Genomic DNA, 26,640 nt, shown 5'->3' on the forward strand with positions numbered 1-26,640 from the left:
AAAGCAAATCACACGGTCAAGCCCAGATTGAAGGGGTAGAGATATAGGCTCCACCCCTTGATAGGAAGAGCGGAAATTCATATCACAGAGGAACACAGTTCAAGGATGGGCGGAATTTGTGGTCTTTTTGCAGTATGCCACATAAGGATGAGATGACACTAGTGCCCAGGTCAGGTGCTGAGAGTCAGCGATGGCATCTAGTGAGAGTCCTAATAAATCTTACCCGTGATCTCCATCATGTTCGTAATTAGCACCACCCTCACACTCAGTTCTTGCCATTAGAGCTGGTTTTGTTTAGTTATCTCTTTTCTATGTAAATGAGAAATTATATCAATTTAGATGGGGTTGAAATCTGATTAGCTTCTGAGTCTGTTGCAATGTTCTCCCAAGGCATTACTCTCTTTAAGGTGAGTGACATGGTCATTACAGGAAAACAAACAAACAAACAAACAAAAAAAAATCTCTCCAGTTTATTCTTGACACTGCTTGCTGCCAGAGTGACACATACAAAAAGTCTGGATTATCTCTGTTTTAACTTCTAACTTTCCAGCCCTATTTTCCACAATATTTTCAGCCTGCCTCTAAACCCAACCCACATGCCTTGAATTACTGCTGGAACTTGCTGGAACTTTTTGCAAATGTATTTCCTCCTGCCTGGAATGTTCTCCGGTCACAAATAGGGAACTGGAACTTTATGAAATGTTGTATTTTTAGAAGACCGTCCCTTACGTCTTCTGCAGAGATAAGAACTCCTTCATCTGAGCTCCCATAGCGTTCTGTACATGTCAGAAACCTAACCCGTGTTTCATTCCATCAGAGAATCCTTTTCAACACAGTACTTCTAATATTTAACTGTTCAAAATGGGAATTTGCAATCTAAGACTCAATTCTGAATATTGTGAACATTTCCTTTTATAACTTTTCTTAAGCTCTCTACGCTCACTGTTACACAAGAACATGAACCAAAAAATTGGTGCGAAGGGAGGGAATCACTCGTTAGCGGTGACAAGAGTTGAAATAAGCACATGATCAGAATAGCTTAGTGGGATTAAGGGACCTGTGGGGTCAATTCAAGCAAGACTTAGATGTTGGAAAAACAAACTTCGCCTTTCCAAGTAAACAGACAACTGCCATGGGAATATATATGCTCCCCTGGGTGAGGCCAGGATCTGCCACAGAAGGGCCGTGGAAGATGGAAGTTAGCTTCTGTGGTGCTGAAAGGAAACCAGACTAGTTCATCTGTTGATCATTAGCTCCTTCCAGGTAGTGACAATTTTTTGATGTTTTACCTTGTGGCTGTGAGCACATTGTACAGTGTAGGATACCTAAAAAAAACAAAACAAAAACAAACAAACAAAAAACCACTGTGAATAACTATATCTGTAGGATGAATGAAAAAGATTCAAAGTGTGGGTATCCAGTTTTAGGTCACATAATGAATATGCACTTTTTTTGCCCACGAACGCTAAGGGTGAGAACAACCTCTGGTCTGGAGAAGAGCTTTTATCCATCAGATGAAACAAGTGTACTTATCTTGGTCAATATTCCCTACCTTTCCTGGGGTCTGTTGATTCCCTTGGAGGAGAGGATCTGGAATGACATCCTCTTCCTAAGTTTGTACCACCCTGGGGGTAGTTCATGGAAGATGAAGTTAGACTTGGGAGGGACAGTCCAGACTCGACAAATGACCCATCTCTGTTGGATGTGCCTGCTGTAGGATTTATTGCAGGTTAGGCCTTTTAACTGGAATATCATTCATACATATGATCTGACTTCTACCCGGAGATAATCTTGGTATTATTCTTTCTTTAGACAGAGGTCTCCATTGTGGGTGATTCTGACCCTTCATGGGCATTTGCCAATGTTTGGAGGTATTTCTTATTGTCACACTGGACAGGGGATGTAATCAGCATCCCTAGGTAGAGGCCATGATGCTGCTAACCATCTATGGTGCACAGGCAGCCCCTCACAACACAGAATCATTTGGCCCCAAATGTCAATAATGCAATGTCAAAAAAGAAACCCTGCTTTAGAGTGTATCTAGTTTTGGCTAGGCTCAGAATTTGGGGTTTCCATTCCTTTATAGGGTTTTGCTTAAATAGTGAAATATAATTCTTCCCCCACATCCCCCATTTTTATTGACATATACTTGATATACAGAACTGTATATATTTAAGGTATACAGCATAATGATTTCACTTACATATGTTATGAAATGGTTACCACAATAAGTTCAGTTAATATCCATTGTTTCATTATAGTTACAAAACAGAAGAGGTTTTTCTCTTGTGATGAGAACTCTTAGGATGTACTCTTCCTAACAACTTTTAAATATATCATAAAGTAGTGGTAATTCTAGTCGTCACGTACATTACATCTAGTACTTTGTCTTACAACTGGAAGTTTGGGGGTGTCTGGGTGGCTCAGTTAAGTGTCTGACTTCAGCTCAGGTCATGATCTTACGGTTTGTGAGTTTGAGCCCCACGTTGGGTTCTGTGCTGACAGCTCAGAGCCTGGAGCCTGCTTCGGATTCTGTGTCTCCCTCTCTCTGCCCCTTCCCAACTCACGCTCTCTCAAAAATAAATACACATTAAAAAAAAACAAAACTGGAAGTTTGTACCTTTTGACCGTTTTCATCGAGTTCTCCATCTGAAATATAATTCTGTAACATGTTTTGGAATGACAATATTTTTCATTAAATATAGCACTGATCATTTTATTTTCTTGAAAGTAAAATCTTTAAAGACTTAAAATTAAATGGTTTTGGAGATATTTTAAATGAAGCAGAAACTGACCAATTGAACTTATAAGACTTTGAGATAAACTTAACTGACTTCCCTCAACTGGAATCTTGGATAGTAATTGGGTTGCAGCTCTAAGCAGTATTCACAACCTGGACCTTCAGAGGCTGATGTAGGAGATGAATTCATATCGGTTTGGATTTCATTATGCTTAATAACTATGATAAATGCCAGTCATGGTTTCTTGCAAATTCAGTCCTGGGAAAATTTCCATAAAGATGTGACTCAGGTAAAACAAATGTGTTTCAAGTATCTAATCTACAGTGAACAATTTGTCCTGTCCCTGAGGAATGAAACGATAATTTCAAACACGTGTTTGGGAAACTGGACAGTAAAGGCAATATGAGAATTGTCCTAGTAGCTTGTTTAAGAAAACTGTATTCACTTGAAATCTTACCAGCAAGGGTCTACTCAAATGGTAAAATGGTGAGGAGAGGCATCGGATACTTCTCAAGGGTGCCTTCCCTTCCTCCCACCCCAGATTACCCCCTGCCAAAAGTAGGATCCAGCAGTGCTCTCTGACCACCTCACAGAGCCCCAAAGGGACAGCTTGAGCCTCCTGATTGACAAAAGAAGCTGGGGCCTGGAGTCAACTGTCTCCTCCTCCCACCTCTCATCTAGGGGTGGGGGATCTCCTTTCCCCTGAAGAAACACTTCTTTCCCCTGAAGTGTTTATGAGGAAATCCTAGTAGCTTTGACATTGAAACTATGCAACTGTTTGCCTATTTGTTGAAAACTAGTAGAAGAAAAACAGCACAGCCTGACACAGTAATTATAGGAGGATTGAAAAAAAAAATAAAATCTGTACCAATGCCAGGGGACATAAAAGCAATTTCCCTTTCAAATATCTTGATGGTTTAGATACAAAAGATTCCTCTTATATTTAGACTTAGAGGAACATCAGTTGAAGACTTCAGTTTCTTTCCTCTGGTTGCATAAGGCTTCTCTGACCAGGTGCAGGAGAGGGAGTGGGTAATGGCTAAATACAGACTTAGAGACCGAGGGCAAATGCCCCAGTTGTCCTTGAGCTTCTGTACCTACTTGGTGCACAGGGTGATGGAGCCATTTCTGGCACCCTAATACGGTTGAATCTGGACTCACAGGAAAAAAGAAAAGAAAGATTTTTTTTTTTCCTCTCCTTTAATGAAATAGCTAGAAGCTCCTTCAGGGCCTTGTGTTTTGAATCACCACAGGGGATGGATGGTCCTGGTGTAAATGGATTAACTCCCTCAGTCCTTACAATAAGATTAGAACCAAGGGCAGGAACTCCTGCATGGAGGTGTGAATTCCAGCCTGGAGGAGACATGATTAAGGCTTGTGCCACTAAAAGTTTGTCTGTAGGGATTAGGCAGTCCTGACAGGATCCCCCACTCATATTAGTTGGGCTGGGTGGGCCTCAAGTCCTGCCTTTCTGGCTTCCTTGCCCTAGGGTTCCACGCTTTCCTTCTTTCGCGCTGGCTTGGCCCTCTCTCTTCTACTATGGCTTTGTTGGACCAAAGGGTGAGGAAAGGAATTTCCTCTTTTCTTTTACCAGAGGGTGTTGGCTGGAGGTGAAATCTGGAGTTTGGCCTAGAACTCACTACTCAACTACAAAGTCAGGTAGCCCGGGGTGGGGGTGGGTGGGGGTGGGGGGGGTGGGGGCAGAGCTAAGACCGTCTTTGAAATGTCCCACCTCCACTGTATCCCCTTCTCAGTTTTCAAGGGGACAGTGGCTATATAGAAGAGATGGAGCAGGACTCTGCCTGAGAGTCTAAGGGCCAGGTCCTCTGGACTCCCTCAGGCCATGTTTGTCCTTGGGGAATTAGCTGGGTGAGCTCTGCCTCTCCCCAACCTCTAATCCACCTTCTTATAGAAGCCTTGTTACACTTTTATCTGCCTTTTAGTGAAACAATAGAAATGTTAGGTAGTGGCAGCTTCACTTCCTTAGGCCGGGGGTAGGGGCTAGGAACTAATTTCTTTTTCCAAAGGGGGAAAAAAATTACCTTCAAAGTTTTGGATTTTTCCTTTTTTTTAAAGAAGGGAGAAAATTTTCAGTGACTGCTAGATTGTTTTACTTTTTTTTTTTTAAGTTTATTTATTTTTGAGAGAGAGAGAGAAAGAGCAAGTGCATGAGGGAGGGACAGAGAGAGAAGGAGAGAGAACCCCAAGTAGGCTTTGCACCAGCAACGCAGAGCCGGATGTGGGGCTTGAACTCATGAACTGTGAGATCATGACCTGAGCCAAAATCAAGTTGAGCTTCCCAGGGACCCCTTGTTTTACTTTCTGAAAATTTCTTTTTTCCCTCCTGTAAATACGTTTCACTTATTGGGCATTTTCTTCACTCGTTTGAGGTAATGCACTATTCTAACAGGTACAACTGTTACTTATTTTGAGAGAGAGAGAGAGAGAGTGTAAGCACACAAGAGCACTGGGGAGGGGTAACATTATATTGGTGGTTTGAGCCAGGGTAAGTAGGCAAGGAAAAGAAATAAAACTCAGCCAGATTGGAAAGAAGTAAAGCTATCTCTGTTTGCAAATGTTACCCTAATCTTTTATATCGAAAGTCCTAAGGAATCTACTAAAAATAAAACTATTAAGACTAATAAATGAGTCTCCAGCAAAGTTACAGAATGCCAAATCAATATACAAAAATCAATTGTATTTATATACATTCATAATGGACAATCTGAAAATGAAATTAAGAAAATGATTCTGTTTACAATACCATCTGAAAGAATAAATGTGTATAAATAAATTTAACAAAAGAAATTCAAGACTTACACAGGAGAACTAAAAAACATCATTGAAAGGAAGAAAAGAAGTCCTAAAGAATGCAAAGATACCACATGCTAATGTACTGGAAGATTTAATATTCTAAGATGGTAATCCTCCCCAGATTCCAGCTGACTTCTCTGCAGACATGACAAGTTAATCTTAAAATTCCTGTGTTAATACAAAGTATCCAGAATAACCCAAACAATCTTGAAAAAGAATGACAAAGTTTGAGGACACCCATTTCTGATTTCAAAACCTACTACAAAGGTATGTACTCAGGACAGTGTCGTTCTGGCATAAGTACAGAAATAAACCCTCACGTTTTGGTCAATTGATTTTTGACAAAGGTGCCAAGACGATTCAATAGGGAAAGAGTAATCTTTCAACAAATGAAGCTGGGGACAACTAACTGGATATTTACATGCAAAAGAAGGACATTAAACTCCTGTCTCACATAATATACAAAAATTAACTCTAAATGGATCATAGACCTAAATGAAAGAGTTAAAACTTTTAAAACCCTTAGGAGGAAATATGGGAGTAAATCTTTGTGGCCTTGGGTTAGGCAATATTTTCTTAGGCATGACACCAAAAGCATAAATGACAAAAGAAAAACATAGATACATTGGACCTCATCAAAATTAAAAAAAAAAAAAAAAAAAAAATGTGTTGCCAACAATACCAAGAAAATTAAAGGACAGCCCACAGAATAGGAGAAAATAGTTTCAAATCATGTATCTAGTAAGGACCACGTATCCAAAATATATGCAGAATTGTTACAACTTAGCATTAAAAAAGATAGAAAATCCGGGGCGCCTGGGTGGCTCGGTTAAGCATCCGACTTCAGCTCAGGTCACGATCTCGCGGTCTGTGAGTTCGAGCCCCGCGTCGGGCTCTGGGCTGATGGCTCAGAGCCTCAAGCCTGCTTCCGATTCTGTGTCTCCCTCTCTCTCTGCCCCTCCCCCATTCATGCTCTCTCTCTGTCTCAAAAATAAACGTTAATAAAAAAAAAAAAAAAAGAAAATCCAATTAAAAATCAGACAAAGAACTGGAATAGACATTTTTTCCAAAGAAAATACATCAGTGGCTAATAAGCACAAAAATGCTTAACATTATTAATCACTAGAGAGACGGAAATCAAAATTACAGTGAGATACCATTTCACACATACTAGGATAGCTAGAATCAAAAAAAAAAAAAGTCAGACATAGCAAAAGTTGGTGAAGACTTGGAGAAATTGGACCCGTCATACACTGGTAGTGGGAATGTAAAATGGTACAATCACTTTGTAAAACAGTCTGGCAGTTTCTCGAAAGGTTAAGATAGACTTACCATATGACTCAGCTGTTTCACTCTTAGGTACATAACCAAGAGAAATGAAAACTTATGTCCAGACAAGAATTTGTATACAGATGTTCATAGCAACATTATTGATAATAGCCAAAAGGTGGAAATAGCCCAAATGTCCATTAACTGATGAATAGATAAATAAAATGTGGTCTATCAATACGCAGAATATTATTTTGCAATATAAAATAGTAAAGTACTGAAGTATGATACAACGTGGGTGGATCTTGAAAACATTATGCTCAATGAAAGAAGTCAGTAACAGATAAACCCGTATGGTAGAATTCCATTTTATGAAATAGCCAGCATAGTCAAATCTACAGAGATTGAAAACAGATTGATGTTTGCCTACAGCAAACAGCAGGGGTGGAGAGTATCTGTTGATGGGTGCAGTTTTTTGTTTTTGTTTTTTGTGGGGTTTTGGTTTTTTGTTTTTTTGGTGTGATGAAGTTTTTCTAAAATTAGATCATGATGATGGTTACACAATTCCTTGAATATACATAAAGAACAACTCTGTGGGGAACACGAACACACATACACATATGTGTGCATGCACGCAAATGCAATGTGTCAACCACACTAAATGTATTTGCAGAGTGAATTTGCCATGGAAGTTGCTGATTCATGACTCCTGTTGGGGATGAAAAAAAGAAAAAAAGCAGATGTTCTTGCCATTGAATCACCATCAGATTAGTAGGAGAGATGAGATGATAGGCATAAATAATTACAACAAAAGAGAATTCAGAAAGTAGGAAGTTCTGGCTGTGTGATCAAGGGCAAGGTGTTATGAAGGTAGTGGCCTTAAAGAAATAATTCTGTTTCAAAAAGAGTGTAGGACATTTATATCTACATAAAACACCAAAAAAATCTAATTGAGCTGTGTTGATATGATTTTAGAGATATAATGTAAAAGGCAATTTTTTTTCACATGCTCAATGATGGAGTGATTACATCAGTAATTACCGAAAGCCAAGGCCAAATGCAAATATCACCACAATAGAATGAACTTATGAAATATAAGACTAGATCTAAAATTTTATCTAAAAATTATTTTATATCATGATTATTAGAATTTTGTGGAGTCAAATATTAAACATTTGACATTTTGGGGGGTCCCTGGCTGACTTAGTGGGTAGAGCATGAGAGTTTTGATCTCAGAGTTGTTAAGTTGAAGCCCCACATTGGGTGTAGAGATTACTTAAAGAATAGAATCTTAAAAAAAAAAAAAAAAAAAAAAAAAAAAGTTTGACACTGTGGATCTGGAATGGTAATTTCTCTAACTCCTCAGCTACTGGATGCCCATTTAGTCACTCTGGCCACATGTTTGAGGTACTTAATGCATAGTTGCTTTCAACTGACATATTTAGTAATATCATTAGTAATTTTATATTCAGCAGAATATAACTCAGAAAAATGTTTTTAGTTACATTTTTTAAAATGAACTTGGGACAAATCTTAAAATAGCCTTTTCCTTCAATAAGTGTATAACAATCATTGGAATTAGTTTTGGGTTAATTTTTAACCTCATAGACAAATCTTAAAGCATTCTTATAAAATTATGATTTTGAGTTTTGATTAGTGAGAACAAAATGTAATTTGGGAAACCTATTTTTCTTTTTTTAATGTTTATTTATTTATTTTTGAGAGAGAGAGAGAGAGAGAGAGAAAGCCAGCAGGGGTGGGGCAGAAAGAGACAGAGAGAGAGAATCCCAAGCAGGCTCCATGATGCAGGGCTCCATCTCATGAACCCATGAGATCATGACCTGAGCCGAAATCAAAAGTCAGACACTCAACTGACTGAGCCACCTATGTGCCCTGGGAAAACTATTTTTCTTTAACCCTTTCTCCTTTTGTTTATGCTTATATTCTTCATTATGTCTAGCTGGTAGATGATGTATCCTGAGAGTTGTTATGTAGGATTTGGGATACTTTCCTCTTTGTAAAATGTCCGTGTGGCAAAATTGATATTCTGATTTTAATTTATCCTCATAAACTATGAAAATTCCTTGGCAGAATCTTTGTCTTGAAAGTTTTACAACTTCTATGGAATTAGGTAACTGGTAACTAAATATAACTTATAGGTTATTTTCTTTCATGTTTTAACTGCTTACACTATAACCGATTCTACTATGATTGGAGTGTGATAGTGGTGGGTTGTCCGTTCTTCCCCTGGAACCAAGACCCTCCCACCTTAGTCTGAGAACCAAACTTTTCCAAATCTTCTTTGTTGTAAGGTTCTGGTTAGAGTTTCCTGTTGAGAGTAATTTGTGTGGAAGATGAAGGTGAGGGGGAGCCCCGTTCTTGAGAAATCATGGTGTTAAGCCATGGTGACTCTGTAGACTGAGTTAGGAGCTATCACTTGTGGTCCCAGTGACAGTGGTTTCTCAAAATTCCCTGCAAGCTGCAGCTTCTCCATACACCCGTGCTCCAGGGTGACCTCGTTAGTAACTGCTCTTGATCTCTTGGCTTCATGTTGGTAGACCTTTATTTCCCAGCTCCTACTTGATTCATATAAACCATCGCTCCTGTATCACACTCGTTATTTTCATATTCTTATAGTGACTCCCTTTATATGATCAAAGTCAGACTAACGCAATGTTATTCTAATCTTTACTAATGATCTTTGTATTATTATTTATATATTATAAGCATATCTTGTCTCTAAAAGAATGCATTTTTCCTAAATGTATCTCATTAAGGGACTCTCTCCTAATACTGATGTACCTCTCAGTTTATTTTTATTCGACCATCGGATATTTCTTAACCCCTTTAAAACAAATTTATCATCTGTTAACACTGCTTATTATTTCTGCAGTTAATTTTGGTAATAATAATGGATTGTAGTTCAGCTGAGTGGCAGAATTTCAACACATAGGGCACATAAAATTTTTTTTGTTCAGGTTATACCTAATATGCTTTTATCTATATTTGAATGTAAATTTTCAGAGCATGACGATAAATCTGAATGGCACGTCTTATTTATATTACTGACATCGTTATACTGATTAGATATGTTGGTAACTTATCAAGTACCTGTCATTGATTATGCACAACTTCAGGAAGGCCAGTAGTTCTTTAGCTCTATGATGGTCCAAAGATCAAGGCTGAAGCTAAAGTCAAAGAGAAGATTTTGGCAGAATTCTGGGGAGAAGCTGAATGTCAGTGCATCTTGAGACGGTGCTGTGCATTGGGGTATCTCAAGAAATATTCACTTTCTGACTAGTTATGGACATTATGATTTACAAAAAGCAGGTGCATATCCAAAGGTATACAATATGTATCCACAGGTACAAAAGGTAAGGAGAATAAACTGGCTTCCTTCCCCCCAGTCTTGTTTAGAGAAGGCTTGTTTTAGTTTTCCTCCTGAAGTTCATTGAAAGGAGTTCCTTGGAAACGTTCTTAGTGGATTCAGCATTTTGTAGCAATTAGAATACTAAGGAAGCACTTGTCATTTCATGTGAAAAAAGATAGACATTTGAGAAAATAAAATGTCTTCGCATAGTTTCAAGGTCACTAAAATGTTAAGTGGAAAGTTGCTAAATGTGGTAAATGAAATCACATTTTCATATATAAGATACCAGGAACGATTTCACGTTCTGAATCATCTCTATGTAATTGTCCTGTAGGTATTCAGAGAAAGGAATTATAATCAGTTGGCAATACAAGTATTGTCTAGACCACTCAAGGTTTTGTTGTGGAACCTGAGAGATAAACACTGTCTGAATTAGAAACATGTAACCATGCATGTTGGTAAATATAAAAGTTCTAAATCCTTTTTCTAAATCCATAGGAGAAAAATCTGTTAAAATCTGTCACTTTCCAGAATGTATTCAATATAACAAGAACAGCATTTTTTGACTTTGGTCTGGTGTAAATGGGTCTAATGGGTGACAACTGATGTACTCAGTAATAGAATAGAAAATCAACACAATTATTTATGTAAATGTTTGCCCCCAGGCATTCTGGGGACAGCAGAGTCCTCTTGCCAAGATGGTTTTCCTCAAGGACCTAAGTACTAATAAAAATTGGAGCAGATACATTAATCAAAAAGAAAAGTTTTTAAAGAGTTTATTTTTGAGGTTTATTGTCACTGTTCTTAGTGAATTGATAATCTTAATTGGATATATTTGGAATCAATCCAAATTCTTATTTGGAGATTGAATTGTTCTAGTGATTAAACAAAGTAACTGAGGTCACCACCCTATTCAATAAGATATTTTTTGGCATGTAATTAATTATAATCTCATTGTAAATCCTTTTGATTTAAAGATTAATGTTGATTCTTTGTTTCGATTATTCTATTCATTTTTTTAATTAAAATTAAGGCATGCAACAGATCGCTATAGAACTTCAAGATGTTGATACTATTCATTTAAAAAGACAGTTTTATTTTTTTAGTCAAAAGCAATGTATTTGTTATAACTACACTATTTCATTATTCTGTTACGTTGTATAGCCAATATGTATTTTGTAATGATTTTCATTTATTTTTTTTTCTTTTTTTGAGAGAGAGGGCACAAGTGAGCAAGGGGCAGAGAGAGAGCGAGAGCAAGAGCGAGAGCGAGAGCCAGAGAGAGACAGACTGAGAGAGAGAGAGAAGTGTTTTTACCTGAAGTGGGGCTTGTGCTCACCCAAAGCAGGGCTGGTGCTCACCCCATGTGGGACTCAAACTCACGAACCAGGAGATCATTACCTGAGCTGAAGTCAGATGTTTGACCAACTGAGCCACCCAGGCACGCCGATTCTTTCCATTTATAAATGTTCGTTCCATCCATCTTCTTCCAGGGAGAAGCAGGAGACTGGATTTTACTGTTGGAGTGAGCAGAGGGAGAAAGCAGCTTAGTGCCCACTGGCCCTCAGGCAGCCGCTGGGAGAATATGTAGTCAAACCCTTTCCAGGGAAAAACTGGGAGATGGGTGTTTTTGCCTGCTCTCTTTGTGCTGGAAGAGGTAGCTGGGAGGAATGCTCATATATCTAACAACTGCTTCTTTGTGTCCTGTAGTCCTGTGGGACTCATGAATGCAAGCCCTGTTGGCTGTCACAGTTGGGGCCCATCCCTAGGGTGGCAGCTATCAAAGCTGGGGCTCTAGATGTGTGGGCAAGCTCTTTCCTTCTAGGATGAAGCTGGTGACTTGGTTTTATCCTTGGAGTGAGCCAGAAAGAAGATGGGGGAAGTGCTCACCTGCTCTTCTGGGCCTCAGAGAGGATCCCTAGTCCACACGTAGGTGCAGGCTAATCAGCAGTCAGCCCTGCAGCAGCTGCTGCTTCGGTATGCTTCGGTCAAACTCCCTTCAGGGAACAAGTGGCAGAGGAAGGTTTTGTCTGCTCCCTCCTCCCTGTGTCTGGGGGGATAGCAGGGTGACTGCTCACAGGCCTGTTTCACAAATGCTACTTTGTTACTACGGTCCCCGGTCCCGTGAAACTTGCGAATACTGTCAGAGTTAGAAGATTTGGAGCCTGTGTCTTAGAGATAACCTTAAAAGTTGAGGGCACTGTATGTGGAGTGCAAACCCTTTGCTCCTTAGGGACAAGCTGGGAGTTGGGGTTCTCTTCTGACTGTAAGGCACTGTGTCAGGGGCTTGTGGTGAACGTGGATTTCAGTCTTTCCTACCCATTTTGATGTATTTTCCCAGTCCCTGATGTGTACGAGCCCTCAACTAGTTTCTGGATTTCTCTGGAGGGAATTGATCCCTGTGTAGCAATGTATCTGGTGTATCCCTGAAAGGAGGGACATTCAGAGGCCTCCTATGTTGCCATCTTGGAAGCCTCCCCTGAAAGATTTAGTAAGAATAAAAATTGTCTTTACCCTAATTGAGAGGTTTAGCTACCTGAGAATAAAGCCAGAAAAGGGAGCAGTAGAGACAAAAGGCGGTAGCAGCATGGAAAAATAGTTGAGTGGGTGAGATTGACATCGCTCAGCAGTCATTTAGAATGAAAAGAACTTTAACTTTTTTTTTTTTCTTTTCAAGAATAGATCCCCTACTCCCGTTATTTGTGATGACTATTGCTTCTCAGGGCTAGAGTTACAAATTGAACAACACTGATTAGCCCTTGTGAGATGGGCTATATACCTGGAGATCAGGATTGGATTCCATTTACAATTCATAGCACCTACTAAGATGTATAATGGGATTGCATTCACCTGCAGAAGTTTATCAGTAGATTTAAACAAATGCTAATGATAATTGGGTAGACATAAAGCCAGACTAGGTGTTTGGTGAGTTGGGGAGGGTAAAAAGTATGCTAGAACTGAGCTTCTCAAACTGTCTTTGGTGAAGTCCAGATCTTTTACCCCCATCCCTCCACACACTCCCCTGGCCTTTAAAAAAAAATGTCATGGGCTGATACTTTTGTAAAATACAATATAAATTAATTAGAAGAAAATTTAAATATAGTCCTCCACTTAAAAAATTTTGTTCAACAGGCATAAAATACTCTATCAACTTGCTATAAAAGTTTCTCAATTATCAACAATTTCTCTCTCTCTCTCTCTCTAATTCTCAAGTGTAAATTCAATGTTTTTATAAACAGGATTTAATAATTCTAATTTAATAATTCTTCCCTGAGAGAACCTCAAAGAAATTGTTTTTTTACACCCAAGTTCTGGGGCCACATGCCTGGTAGGTAGAAGCTAGACCAAAGCAGTGGAAGGAACACCCTGAGGCAGAGCCCAGAGTCCTTGAAGGGGAATGATAAAAACCTGAGCTGGAGGTGAGAAGGTAATAAAAAAAAAAAAAAAAAAAAAAAAAAGCTACATTTTAAGCCTTCTGACCAAGCTATTCCTGGTCAGGAGTTCAACATCCTGACCTTGTGCCTTCCAAGACTCTGGGGCTGACAGACCAAGAGCCACAAGTGGGAAGCCTGGGCTCCCTTCCCTCCTCCACCTCTTCCCTCCAGGGTAACCCCTAGACTCATTATAATACATTTGCATTGTAGGGATAGCCCCGCCATAGAGAAAGCCTGCCTGAAGGGTAGGTGTAAATCTTGCAGAGTCAAAAAGTGTCCCTCCCAAAGTGAGGGGGGAGTCACCCAAGTGACTGAAAGCAGCCTCCACTGGAGACCATGCCACTGTATGTCACTGCTCCTCCCAGCCTGGAGAGACCCAATCATATCCAATCCACAAAACAACCTAGGGGCTGCTTCCCTGGGGGAACCTGCCTGCTCTCCCACCTGGAGGATGTATTTTGGCTTTAATAAACTGCGTTGTGCTTGCTACTTTCCTTCTGGGTGTCTTTATTCTGAGTGTGGATCCCCACATAAATCTCTCGGGAATCCATGGACAGAGACCTCCATTCACACAACACTCTCTCATTGGAGACCTACCTGCTCAAGAGAATTGGAAAATCACAGGGAGAAGATCATTTAAGACGTTTTGGAGGGCAATACCCAGGTGAAGAATTGTTGTTGAAAACTGACCTCCATGCTTCGGAGCCAAAACATAACACAAAGACAGAGCTTGGGAAAATGAAGATTAATAGCTTGACTGCTTTGCTGGGCAGAGGAGCTCCCAGCAGGCTATGGCCTTCAAAACTGCAAGCCCACCTGGAGGAAGGGGTGGGGGGGGGGCGGGGTTTATAGGGAAATACAGGACCTAGCTGGTTTTGACAGGAATTGTGGACACGCTGCCAGCCTCCTTTGTCGTGTCTTCAGGGTGGTACAGTTTCCTGAAACAAAAGGCTAAGAAAGGAGGGGAGCTTGCAGAAGCGGCAAGGAAAAAGGTTACTTAGTTTAAAATCGAGTTTCAGGGAAGCATTAGTGCAGCCATTGGAGCTGGATCCAGACAATCTGAGGCTGCTCCCCACTCCTGTCCGTGGACTCTGTGTCTGCCTACCACTTCAGTAGTGTGTGCCCTTTGCAAGGACTCAGCCTTCAGAGAGCCATATGCTGTTGAGAACATCTGCATCGTGTAGACAGGACTGAATCCAGTTAAGGCCTGTGTGTTAACTTTTAAGATTCTGGTGGGCAGGTGTGAACATCTACTTGTCCTGTAGCTGTTGAAGAGAAGCCTAGAAAGTAAGTTTCCTTGCTTGTTAAACTACCCCCTCCCAGAGTGGAGTAGCCTGTCTCTTTCCTCATTCTCTCTTTGCCCTCTCTGTGCAGGGCCAGTTTCAGATCCCACACGGGGAAACTCGGCAGTTGTGAACCTACATTCTTGGTCCATCTCTTTGAAGGTGATGCAAGAAGGGATAATAATTTCACTTTTGATTTTTGAAATAATTTAAGGAAAGACACATTACTGAGTAAATAGGCTGAGAAAGCAGTAACATGAAACCCATGGCTTAAGGCTATCTTGCATGTAAAATAAAAGGGGCTTGCTTGGCAAATTGTTATACTGATACACACATTTAAAGGTTTTATAAATAAATGCGATCAATTGACTTTTTTTTAAGTGTTTATTTGCTTATTTTTAACGTTTATTTATTTATTTTGAGAGAGAGGGAGAGGGAGAGAGCATGAGCAGGGGAGGGGCAGAGAGAGAGAGTGGGAGAGGGAGAATCCATGTAGGTTCAGCACAGGGCCTGATGTGAGACTCCAACTCACAAGATCATGACCGAGCTGAACCAAGAATCGGAAGTTTAACTGACTGAGCCACCCAGACGCCCCTAAAAGTTTCTTTATTTTTGAGAGCGGGGGAGGGACAGAGAGAGAGAGAAGGGATTTGAAGTAGGCTCTGCCCTGACAGCGGATGCTGGGCTGGAACTCATGACCTGAGCTGAAGTTGGCTGCTTAATCGACCCACCTAGGTGCCCCTCAGTTGACTATATTAGGGTCTGAAAGGATAAAGGAGTCATTTCTGATCTTTGATTACAGATTTCCCTATAATGTTGTGACTGAAGATGTCATAGTGGCTAAGTTATAAGGGAGTTACCGTACTGAGGAACTTGGACTTGATTCTGTGGAAAATGGAGAACAATTCAAGAATTTTAAATAAAATTGCATGATCTGACTGCATCATTTGTTCTTTTTTTCTGATTTTTTTTTTTTTTTTTTTTGAAAAATACCCCTTGCTACTGGGTGGAGATTGGTTAAGAAATGGGATGGGTAAAGTGCTTCAGTATTAAAGGCATGGAGGCTAGTGTTAAAAAACAGGCAAAAGATAATGCAGACCCCAGCTTTTTGTAATCAGTATTTTATTGGTGTGTGATTGAATATGGTGATAAGGAAGAGGCAGAATCCAGGGAAATTTCTAGTTTTCTGTCTTGGTCAAACATAAGTACTGGTAAATTTCATAGACAAAGGAACATGGGATGAGGAGGGGAGAGATTGACTCAATTTCAGCAATGTTAGGTTTGAGATTATTGTGGATCCTGGAACTAATTATGAGTAATTGGCAAAAGGATGCTTCTTTTGACTTTTGGGGTGTGGTAACTCGGAAAATCATATTTACATAAACAGTTTTGAGCAAACTTCTTTGAGACATTTGGTTTACAAATATTGCAAAGATTTAAAACAGATTCAATGCTTTCCTGCAAAGCATCTTTGTGAAATTGGCATGTTTCAAAATCAGAAAGAATTGGGTGGCTGGCTGGGATAATATTAATGTCAAACTCAACTGATACCTAAAATGTAGAAGAAGAAAGGAACAAACATTTGTTAAACCTGCTAAACTTTAGCTTTCTGTAAAGTTTTTGTATTGGAATTAAAGAAATATACAATCAGTATTTATTAACCATAATGAGTTTTCACTAAATTTAAATTTGTACTCTGTATTTAAAGAGGAATGTGAAAAGTGAACACTCGTATCAAATAACAAAAATGGATATGGAGAAGTGGACATGGGATCTATAATAAGTTCTGAAGAAGTTAAGATCATATACACATAGGGTCCTATATATATACTAATATATTCTATGTATCTATGTATTATCTATCTATCTATCTATCTATCTATCTATCTATCTATCTATCATATACACATAGGGTTCTGTATATATTTTATCTATCTATCTATCTATCTATCTATGTTCTTTCTTTCTTTCTTTCTTTCTATCCATCCATTTCCTATTGGTTCCACTTTTCTGGAGAACTCTGACTAATTCAGGTTATTTAATAAAAATGCTAAGCTTGGCCCTGAAAGTTCTGTTTTTGAAAAAGGGTAAAGACAAGTTTACAGCTTAGACCTTGGAAAACCCAAGCCTAGATTACACAGTGATTGACAATAGTTGGAATTTAAAGATTAATTGTCATTCTGAGTAGAAGCAGTTCCATGTCATTTGAACAAATTTAATGGTTGATATTTAAATGTTTGTATTATTAAAGTTTCACATTTTCAAAGAAAAAAATAAATTGAAGAGTTGTAGAAATATGTATCACCAATGTTTCAAGGAAAATATTGGTAGTCTTAGGTAGTATTGTTACATCAGGTAAAAACTTGATGTCTGGTCATAACTTCACAGCTGGTTGGTCTGACCTTGGGATTCAATAAACAGACTTAAATTGGGGAGAGGGAGGAGGAAGGTGTTCATTTTAAAATCAGTGTGCAGAAGTGACTGGATAATTTTACTTCGAGGAATAAACTTCTGTCTACTCTATTTTAGGACAAGGATTTACCAAGTAAGAATTTTCATCTACTTTCCAAATAACCTAAGAGAATACATGCAGTATTTTTGCAAAGGCATTCATTGAAGTAGGGACAGATTTATGAAAACAAATTATACAGCTATTATAAGTGACTGGTTAAATAAATAATTGTGGAATACTACAGTCATTGAAAATGATATGTGGGTCTCTAATTATGACATGATGTGATATTAATCTAACCTATATATGAAATTAACATGTACTCATAATTCGTATCAGTTGTCGTGTTTGGAAAGTGTGAGAACATTTAGGTTAGAAAATGAGAACTGGTGGTATGAATGCAGAGAACTGAGGAATCAAGACCTATTTCATGTGCCCTGCATGGCATCATAGGAGTAGATAAAGTGAAGGGAGTGAAGAAGACGCAGGGTCCAGAGAGTTGCGGGAAAGGGATTGCTCACAATTCAGGGCTGGTGCAAATTCCCCAGCAGCGGGTTTACCAAAGGTCCATTTGGGAACTTAGATGTCTGATGTGTGATTTAAATGTTGGTATTACTATGATGTAAACTTTTTTTTTTCTTTTTTGCCTTTTTGCTAAATCTTCAGTAATGTCTACTCTACTCCCAGATGCTTGTGTAAAGTGGGCCTTTGATTTTGTGGAAATCAAAGAATGGTCTGAGTTTAATACGAGTCCTGGAAAAGAATGTATAAATGCTGGGGGCTGGAGGCAGAGGGACTCAGGAGAACAACTGGGAACTCCAGGGAGGGTTCTATAAAAGGCTCATCTACAGGGTGTGGATTTAAGGTTTGAGGCAATGTTGTTTAGATCTTATGGGGGCAAGGAAGCATTAGCTACCACTACCTGTGGTATATAGTGTTGAGCATACAATGCTGTCTGCACCAGTTTTCATTGCCAGGGGAGGACTCCTAACTACAGAGAAGATAGCAAAGATAATCGCTGTGCCAGCCACCAGGAATAGAAGTTCAAACACTTTTGCCCATTACGTCTTGCTATTGGAGTTGATGGAAAATACAATGCTGTGGAGCACTGGCTAGAACAACGCTTTAATTACAGAGAGAAGAGAGGAAGCAAGATCAGCTTCAGTGGTGAACATCAGTCCCCCAAGGCCAGTGGGTCTCTCCAGGCAGCTGATGTGGGCAGTTTACCTACACGCACCCTTCTTGACCTGTCTCCTCCCAGTGGGGTTAGCCACGTGCAATATGATGCGACACTGAAGCAGAACAAAGTGGCATATATCCATCCAGCTCACAGTAGGGAAGGCTGTGTCCACACAAGGTGATCAGCACAGCACAGGCTGTGAGGGCTCTTTATCTCTTTCTTGGCAAGGAAGTGTTCCAGGCCCAACGTCCATTCTTAACGAGGACCAGTGGGGTCAAAGACTATACTCAAGAGATTGCCTTTTCCCAAATATAGATTAAATAGTATTTTTGTGTGCAAGTTTGAGGCTATACTCAAGCATGCTCATGTATTCACACATATACTCAAGAATATTAAAACATTATATACCAATATGTAAATAGTGTTTGTTTCTGGGAGGTCAGATTTAATTTTCTTTATATTTTCCTGTGTCTCGTGAATATTTTTTACAAAAACGTTTCTCGGTTTTTTTTAATGTTTATTTATTTACTTTTGAGAGAGGGAGGGCATGCACGCATGCAAGCAGGGGAGGGGCAGACAGAGAAGGAGACAGAGAATCCAAAGCAGCTCCATGCTTCAGCTCAGGGCCCAATACAAAGCTCAATCCCAGGAACCACTGCGAGATCATGACCTGAGCCAAAGTCGGATGCTTAACCAACTGAGCCACCCAGGAGCCCCATTTCTTGTCTTCTGAGTCAGAAAACAAAGATATTTACATTTTCTAGAATAAAACTTAATCATGCAGAAGCTGAGATTGGCAGATTTTTTTCCAAGGATATAGCAATATCAAGAAACGATCTTACATATTCTTGTAAATTCTGCATGATATTTGATATGTATTATAAATGCTATGTGCATGCCAAGCCCGTTTTTTCTTTTTTCTCTTGCTGCTTTGCTTTAGATGGGTAGTTATAGCTTTGGAAGGTATTATGACGTAGACGATGTCCTACTCTTTTAGTCTGTGCTTTCACTTATGATGCTGTCCCCTTTTTCTAGGATGTCCTCCTTCTACAACCTTCCAGATACACTTTGAATGTCACTCCCTTCCTGGTAAAGCTGTATCTAGCTCCCGTAGCACTTAATTGCTTTGTCTCTGCCCCCACGCTGCCTTACACTTACCTAAAACAAGGTCCTTATCACATTACTTATTCTTATTGTGCTTATTGTGCTTATTGTGCTTATATTCTTGTGTGCTTATTCTTATCTGCAGCTATTTTCTCCACTAGACAATTAATATCACAAATTGCCATTTCATTTTTCGTGGAAAGACTGTTGGTGTGGCCAAGATTTCTATAAATTCTCAAGTTCATTTCTGGCCCCAATTTCTCAGCTTGATGAGAGATCACCTTGCCCTCTCATATGTTCTCTCCCGAGTTACCCAGAGGCATAGGACAAAAGTTTATTGTGTGTTTGTATTCCTTTTACTTAGCACAGTGCCCAGCACAGAATAGCTTTTCAATTTGTGTTGCACAGATAATAAGCACTGGGGGAAAGTGCTTAGAATATGGAGCTCACTCTTACTCAATCCGATCATAGCTATAAAGCTATTCCATTACATGAACCCACAAAACAGATTTAGGATAGGCTTTTAAGCGTAAGCACGATAATTATATCACCAAGAATATTTTAAGCAGAGTTATGTGATTGATGCTTTAAATAATTCATACTTATTAAGAATGAGTAATATGTGTTATACCATCACCCTCAATATTGATATTTATAAAAGAATTGATACTTTCTCTTATCTCTCTAGTGTGATATTTACTTTGCAATACATTTAGGACTGTCCCATCTGTATTAAGTTTAACTTCAAAAATATTTGGGATCTGTTCTGTATCCAACTCCAAAAGAAAACTGCTCTGTCCTTCTACTATCATCCGTTATTATTATGTTTTCTGCAATGCATTATCCCATGTGTAACTAATATTTTAGAATTATAGAGAAGCATCTGCTTCTGTTTTAATGTCTTGATAAAAGTGTTGTAAATATTGTAGCTGTATAAGATTCCTTCCCTTAAAGAATCTGTTTTATTTCACCTGGAAACTATTTTAATTCTTAAAACCTTCACCCAGATGCTGCATCTAGTAGATGAAAAGCATAACTCTTAATCAACTTCTTTGTTAATTAGTAATGGAAAATATGTAGCGTTACATTTTTAAGAAATGGTGTTAAAATTCCAAGATAAACAAAGACCCAGGGATATAATGTTTACTCCTGTACCATATAATTAACCTTTTAGAATGTAGTGTTCATATTCATTTAATTACTCAAGTCATGAAAATTATATTTATAAGGCAGAAATAACTGGTTAGGGCCAGCAGGGAGTAGTGTTCACATGGGCATGTGACTATGTAGTGAGCCCTGTCATTTGGAGAGCCACCATCCATGCGATTGCCTCCTGATGCCCCTTTCACTCAGTGATAATCACTTTAAACAAGCTTATGAGGACAGATGGGGGCTTGCCCTTTCTCCATTAGGACCTATATCCCAGTGGGAACAGGGAGCAGTTAAGGATGTAGCAATAAACTCAAGTTGGGTTATATTCAGTTTGTTGCTTTTACATTGAGGGTAAGGGGGCAAGGGTTAATTTATGTGCTTTTTCCTGGATAACCTTAGTTTCACAGAATGTTAGAACTGAATGTGGACCTAGATATCTCATTTAATAACCATTTTGAGGTAACAAAAAAAAAAAAAAACAGTTTCATAAATGCTCAGCATGTAACTCCAGGGAAAAAGAGTATCATCTCGGGTGTTAGGATTTCTATAAGATTAACATAAACTGCTATTTGACTCTTTGTAGAAAGACCATTGGTGAGCCCAAGGTTTGTGTAAATTATCATATTCACTTCTGGCCCTGACTTCCTGCCTGTGCTAACTTTGAGGAGAGGTCAACTTGCCCTCCCACATGTGTGACCCTTGATCACACAGGGCTTAAATTTTTCTTAGTATCTCTGCGAAACAGTAGCTTCTTTAACCTCCAGCCATTCAGTTCAGCCCTGCTCTTTTCTTTGTCTCCAAATTCCTATTTGATTTTCAAGCTGAGTACTTTATTTTTTCTGTTCTTGCCTTCCTCCTCAAATGGCTTTTTCCCCCTTTTTGTATAGACAGTTCCCTCCTATGCTACCAGGTGGCAACTGCCAACTATATATAATACTAAATTAATATAAGCCAATAAACATAAATAAAAGTAGAAATAAATTGATTTTTAAATATTTGTTGAGCGGATTTACACAATTGAGAGTTATCCCTTTCTATGTATAACTTTTGTTATACAGACTGCTTACTCATCTCTCCAACTGTGGTACTTGCCTGGTAAAACCAAAATTCTGGTGAAATCTGACTGTTTGGCTCTCTGTGCCTGCCCTGAACAACTGAATGTGTCTGGAGGAAAGTACCCAACCATGCTCAGTGATTTCTCATTAATTCCCAACCACGCAGGCCCTCCGCTCTGCCTGCAGCTAGACTTCCTTCCCTTGGCATTGACTCTCCCACTCTGAGATGCCTATTTCACACTTTCTCCTCTTTCCTCAAACTTTCCATACATTGTGTCTCTCATTCTCCCAGCTGATGAGTCTGCCTTCTCTTTCACTGGGAAAATAGAGGCAAGTTAAAGAGATATTCCTCATCTCTACACCACCGAATCAACCAGCCCTCTTACGTCTGTGCCCATAAAATCTGCTGTCCCTGGTGTTAATATGGATGAATGCTTTGTGCTCCTACTTAAGGCCAGCTCTTCCCCTTGTGCACCGTTGTATCCCTAGTACTTAGTGCTGTGCTTCGTGTATAACGGGTTTGCAATAAACAGGTATAAATGAATGCCACTCTTTCCTTGGTTGATATGGATTTAAGAGCTGTCCCAAGAGTAAAAGGCTGAATTTGAGAGTGTGGTTTCCTTGACCTCTATATCACTGCACTGAGGCTTCCATGCATCTTCTCTGGGTTCAGGCTAGATGTGGCTGCCATATATGTGAATTCACTTTATTACAGCAAATACTCAGAGCCCAGGAAGACACAAGCCACGCGCACTCGGGAAATCAGGAAAAGGCTGTTTATTGCGCATTGGTGCTCGCCCAGCAGAGTCACCTCTACAGGCTGAGCCCTGAACCTTGGCCTCAGCCTCCTTTTATGGCTGGGATGGTAGGGGGTTAAGAGACAAAAGAAAAAAGGGGAGGGAGCACTTATCAGTGGTGCGATGTGAGCAGTTGGTGGACAGGAGGTAAGCAAGATCACAGAAGCCAAAAGCATGCAAGGGGAGTGTCCAACCTCAGACATCTGGCTGGCCCCTTTTATCTTGTTTTCATTGGCTTTTCTTCTCAACTCTAGTTTTAACAAAAGTTCCAAGGGCTGTGCCAGGGATGAAGATAGAACAGGTAACCTGGCAATATCTCTGCTGTCCCAAAGTTTGCATTCTAGTGAAATGAAGCATTATTCTATTCAAAATTTAGTTGACAGGTTTTGAGATTATGTTGAGTCTGTCCCTAAGTTTGTTAATTGATTAAACTATCAAATTAGACAAATACAGATGATATTATCCTTTTCCACTTGTCTGATGTCTTTTGGCTTATTTATTTGGTTTGATGAATATTGGTTTTTTTTACAATGTCTTTATTGCTCTTTTACCTGAATTCCAACCACTGCAGCGGCTTTCCCACTATACTTACCCCATGATGTGTAAGTAAGCTGCCCATTTTCCTATAATTAAAAAGGCTAGAGAACTGATTGTAATCATCACTCTCTGAGGAAAAGCAGCAGGAATAAAATTACAGATGATAGCTTTTTTTTTTAAACCAAACATGTTTAATATATATTTCTTTTAAGCAGATTCATGATTTATGAAATAGACCTTCTTACCCATCGCCAGGCTTTTAGGCGGAACAGGAAACAATCTTGTTCAGGTAGATAGTTATTCTCTTCAGCAGTTTTAAAATCTTTGCTTCTTTTGCTGTTGGTTTTATGTTTTAAAATTTACACCTTTGTAAAATTTTTTTCTTATGTATCATCTGGCTCTTTTCTGCAGAAATCTAAGCTCAAGTTTTCATCAACTGTAACATTTATTTCATCCATCTGACTTCCTTTTTTTAGTCTAAATAATTTAATTTTATTTCTCTGAAACTTTCCTTTTGGGCTTTTCCTCTCAATTTTCTCTCTCTCTCATTGCTTTTCTATAAATGTAACAATCTAATAGCAAAATATCACCCTGTGTAATTATAAAACGATTTTATTTGGGCCCAAAACAGCAGATAAATTATACCTCCACTTTTTTTTTTTTTTTTTGGTAAAGTTTTACTTAAATGGCCTAAGAGGGGTATTAAAATATCTAGGATGTTCTGACTGTGTTAAAGCGTTCACAATTATGTAAGAAATACAGATTTAAACATATTAGTATAATCAAGAGAATGGACTTTGGAGTCAATATGTTGCTAAAATTGCTGATTTTCCTGTTAAAGTTACAGTCTAGTGGGAAGATAATGTATGAACAATAATAGGTTATCAGTCTTTGTGTGCTGAATTATGTGTTATGATGCATTAAGGTCTTTGCAGGAAGAAAGGATTAGGATGGGCTTCAGTAACTGACACAGTAAGCATGCCCCAGGTGGGAGTTTGGGATGAAAAGAATGAGTAGGATTTGCACTGGGGAAAAGAGAAGATACTGTAGAAAAGGGAAATTTCTGGATGGAGACAAGGGACCTTGGGATTAATAAACCATCTGAGGGTAGTTGGAATTTTGGCTGCTATCTTCTGAGAAAGGCAAGCTTATTCCTTACATTAATCAGGGTTCTCCAGAGGAACAGAACAAATAGCATGCATCTATCTGTCTATCTATCTATCTATCTATCTATCTACATATTATCTATCCATATATCTATCTTTCAGAACATTTATTCTAGGGATTATTTCATGTGATTATGGAGGCTGAGAAGTACCACCATCTGCTGTATGCAAGCTGGCAAACCAGGAACAGTGGTGGTGTAATTCAGTTTGAGTTGAAAGCCCTAAGAACCAGGGTGCCCGTGGCGTAAATCCTGGTCCCAAACTCAAGGCCCAAGAAGCAGGAGCACCGATGTGGGCAGAGGAAGACAGATCTCCTGGCTCAAGGGTAGAGAGCAAATGCTGTTCAACTGGATGAAACTTAGCCTCATTAGTGAGCAGATCTTTACTCAGTCTACCAATTCAAATGCGAATCTTTTCCAAAAACACCCTTACAGCCACACCCCAAAATAATGTTTTACCAGATATGTGGGCAACCAATTAACCTTGTCAAGTTGACACCCGCATTTAACAATCAAACTGCTAGATAAAGAAATATTTAGTTGATTCTTCCAAAAACAATGCCTTTTCTGATTATTACACAGGAAATAATTGGGAGTTTGGGAGAGGAAAACACTTGACTAATTCTTTATTCATTTTGGGCTCCTTTCTAGCCATCTGTCCGTATTCAGTCTTAAACAGATGTATTTTAATATGTATTTTCTCTGGATATAGTAATAATTAAAATAAAAGTGACAACAGCTTCAAGTACTCATTAGGTGCTGGGAGCTGTTCTAAATGTTTTATAGTTGTTAACTTACTCTCTTAGAACAACCTTACAACCTAAGTACATTTTATACAGGGAGATACATGAGATGTTTGCGGTGTCTAAATGGGGTGTCTGTCTGATGGGATGGGGGCCCCCAAATGTGGGGCAGTTAAAGGATTCACCTGAGGCAGAACAAAGAAGACAGAAGTTTATTGCATACACTGCTAGGGAGTGCTGGGCAAGACAGCAGAGGAGAGGCTGTCTGCCACCAGACAGTGGGTGGGGGCTGTTTTTAAAAGGAAGGTGAGGAGGTATGACGACATATGAAATTCCCCTTTTTTGGTAACTGTGCCTGGTTGTAAGTAGCCCATTGGTTAGTTAGGGCCTATGGGTATTTTGAGGTGGGTTGCCTGATGGACCTGCATGTATTCACCCAGGTGGTCGCTTTGGGCCCTTTCCACATTCAATCCCTCAAGCCTATTTTCTTAAAGGGCTACAATGTAAAAGCTACAATGTAGCTCAACATTCTAGACTTGTAATCAGCAAAGCTGAGATCGGAACTCTCACTGGTTCCAGAGATTATTGAGAGCCTGTGTCCTGGGCTTAGTCACTTAGGCACTTCTGTTGAGCATCTCACTAAGTGCTGGACACTCTGGGGCTAAACAAATGAAAGCCATGGTTCTACCTTTAAAGATCTGATGGCTTGTTGCTAAGCTGTGAGGTGTGGATTCATAGATTTTGAACTGCTGAGAAGAGAGAGGACTGATGAGATCAGGGGGAGTCAATGAAGTCTGCACTGTGATTCCAAGAGGAATTGGATAGATCAGCTGGGACAAAAGAGAGTGAATATTCAGGCAGCTTACTAATGAGAGTGAATATGCAGCGGTGGTATATTAGTTTTCTAGCGATGCTATAACAAAATGCCACAAACTTGGTGGCTTAAAATAACAGAAATTTATTCTTTCACAGTGAAGGAGGCCGAATGTCTGAAATCAAGGTGTGGGCAGGGTCATGTTCCCTCTGAAGCCTGTAGGGAAATCCTTCCTTGCCTTTTGCTAGCTTCTGGTGGCCTTTTCCGGGCATTTTTTGGTGTTCCTCGGCTTGTAGCTGCATCTCTCAAACCTCTGGGTCCATCTTCACATGACCTTCTTTGCTGTCCCTCTGTGTGTCCTTTCCTCTTGTAAAGGCACCATTCACTGGATTTAGGGCCCCTGCAAATCCAGTATGGCCTCATCTTAACTTGTTACATCTGCAAAGTCTCTCTTTCCAATAAGGTCACACTCTCAGGTGGATGTATACTGTGAGTGGTAACAGCACAGGGAATGTGTAGGTACCATGCTCTTTGAGAAAAAGGGAACAAGTGGGAGATCTTCAGGGGGAGAAGATGTGAGTTGTACTTTAAACTACATGTGTTTGAAGTGACATCTTTGGATAGGTTGCAATGACAGTATGAAACAACTTTATTTCCGTGGAAATAGCACCCATTTCTAGGCCCTGTAAAACTCTCGGTTATTGTCATGCAAGAAATTAAATAGGTTATT

The 26,640-nt window shown here is 39.4% G+C and overlaps 1 long non-coding RNA gene across 1 annotated transcript; it reads right to left on the reverse strand.

Moving 5' to 3' along the window:
• Positions 1-402: 402 nt before the first annotated feature.
• Positions 403-12,362, reverse strand: LOC122229825. Its single transcript, XR_006207152.1, has 3 exons — positions 12,085-12,362; positions 11,596-11,711; positions 403-1,325 (listed from the first exon to the last, which is right to left on the reverse strand). It is a non-coding gene; the product is annotated as an uncharacterized LOC122229825 (long non-coding RNA).
• Between the last annotated feature and the right edge of the window lie 14,278 nt (positions 12,363-26,640).

This window comes from Panthera leo, chromosome C2 (assembly GCF_018350215.1).
Source record: "Panthera leo isolate Ple1 chromosome C2, P.leo_Ple1_pat1.1, whole genome shotgun sequence".
In the NCBI taxonomy this organism is placed as follows: Eukaryota; Metazoa; Chordata; class Mammalia; order Carnivora; family Felidae; genus Panthera; species Panthera leo.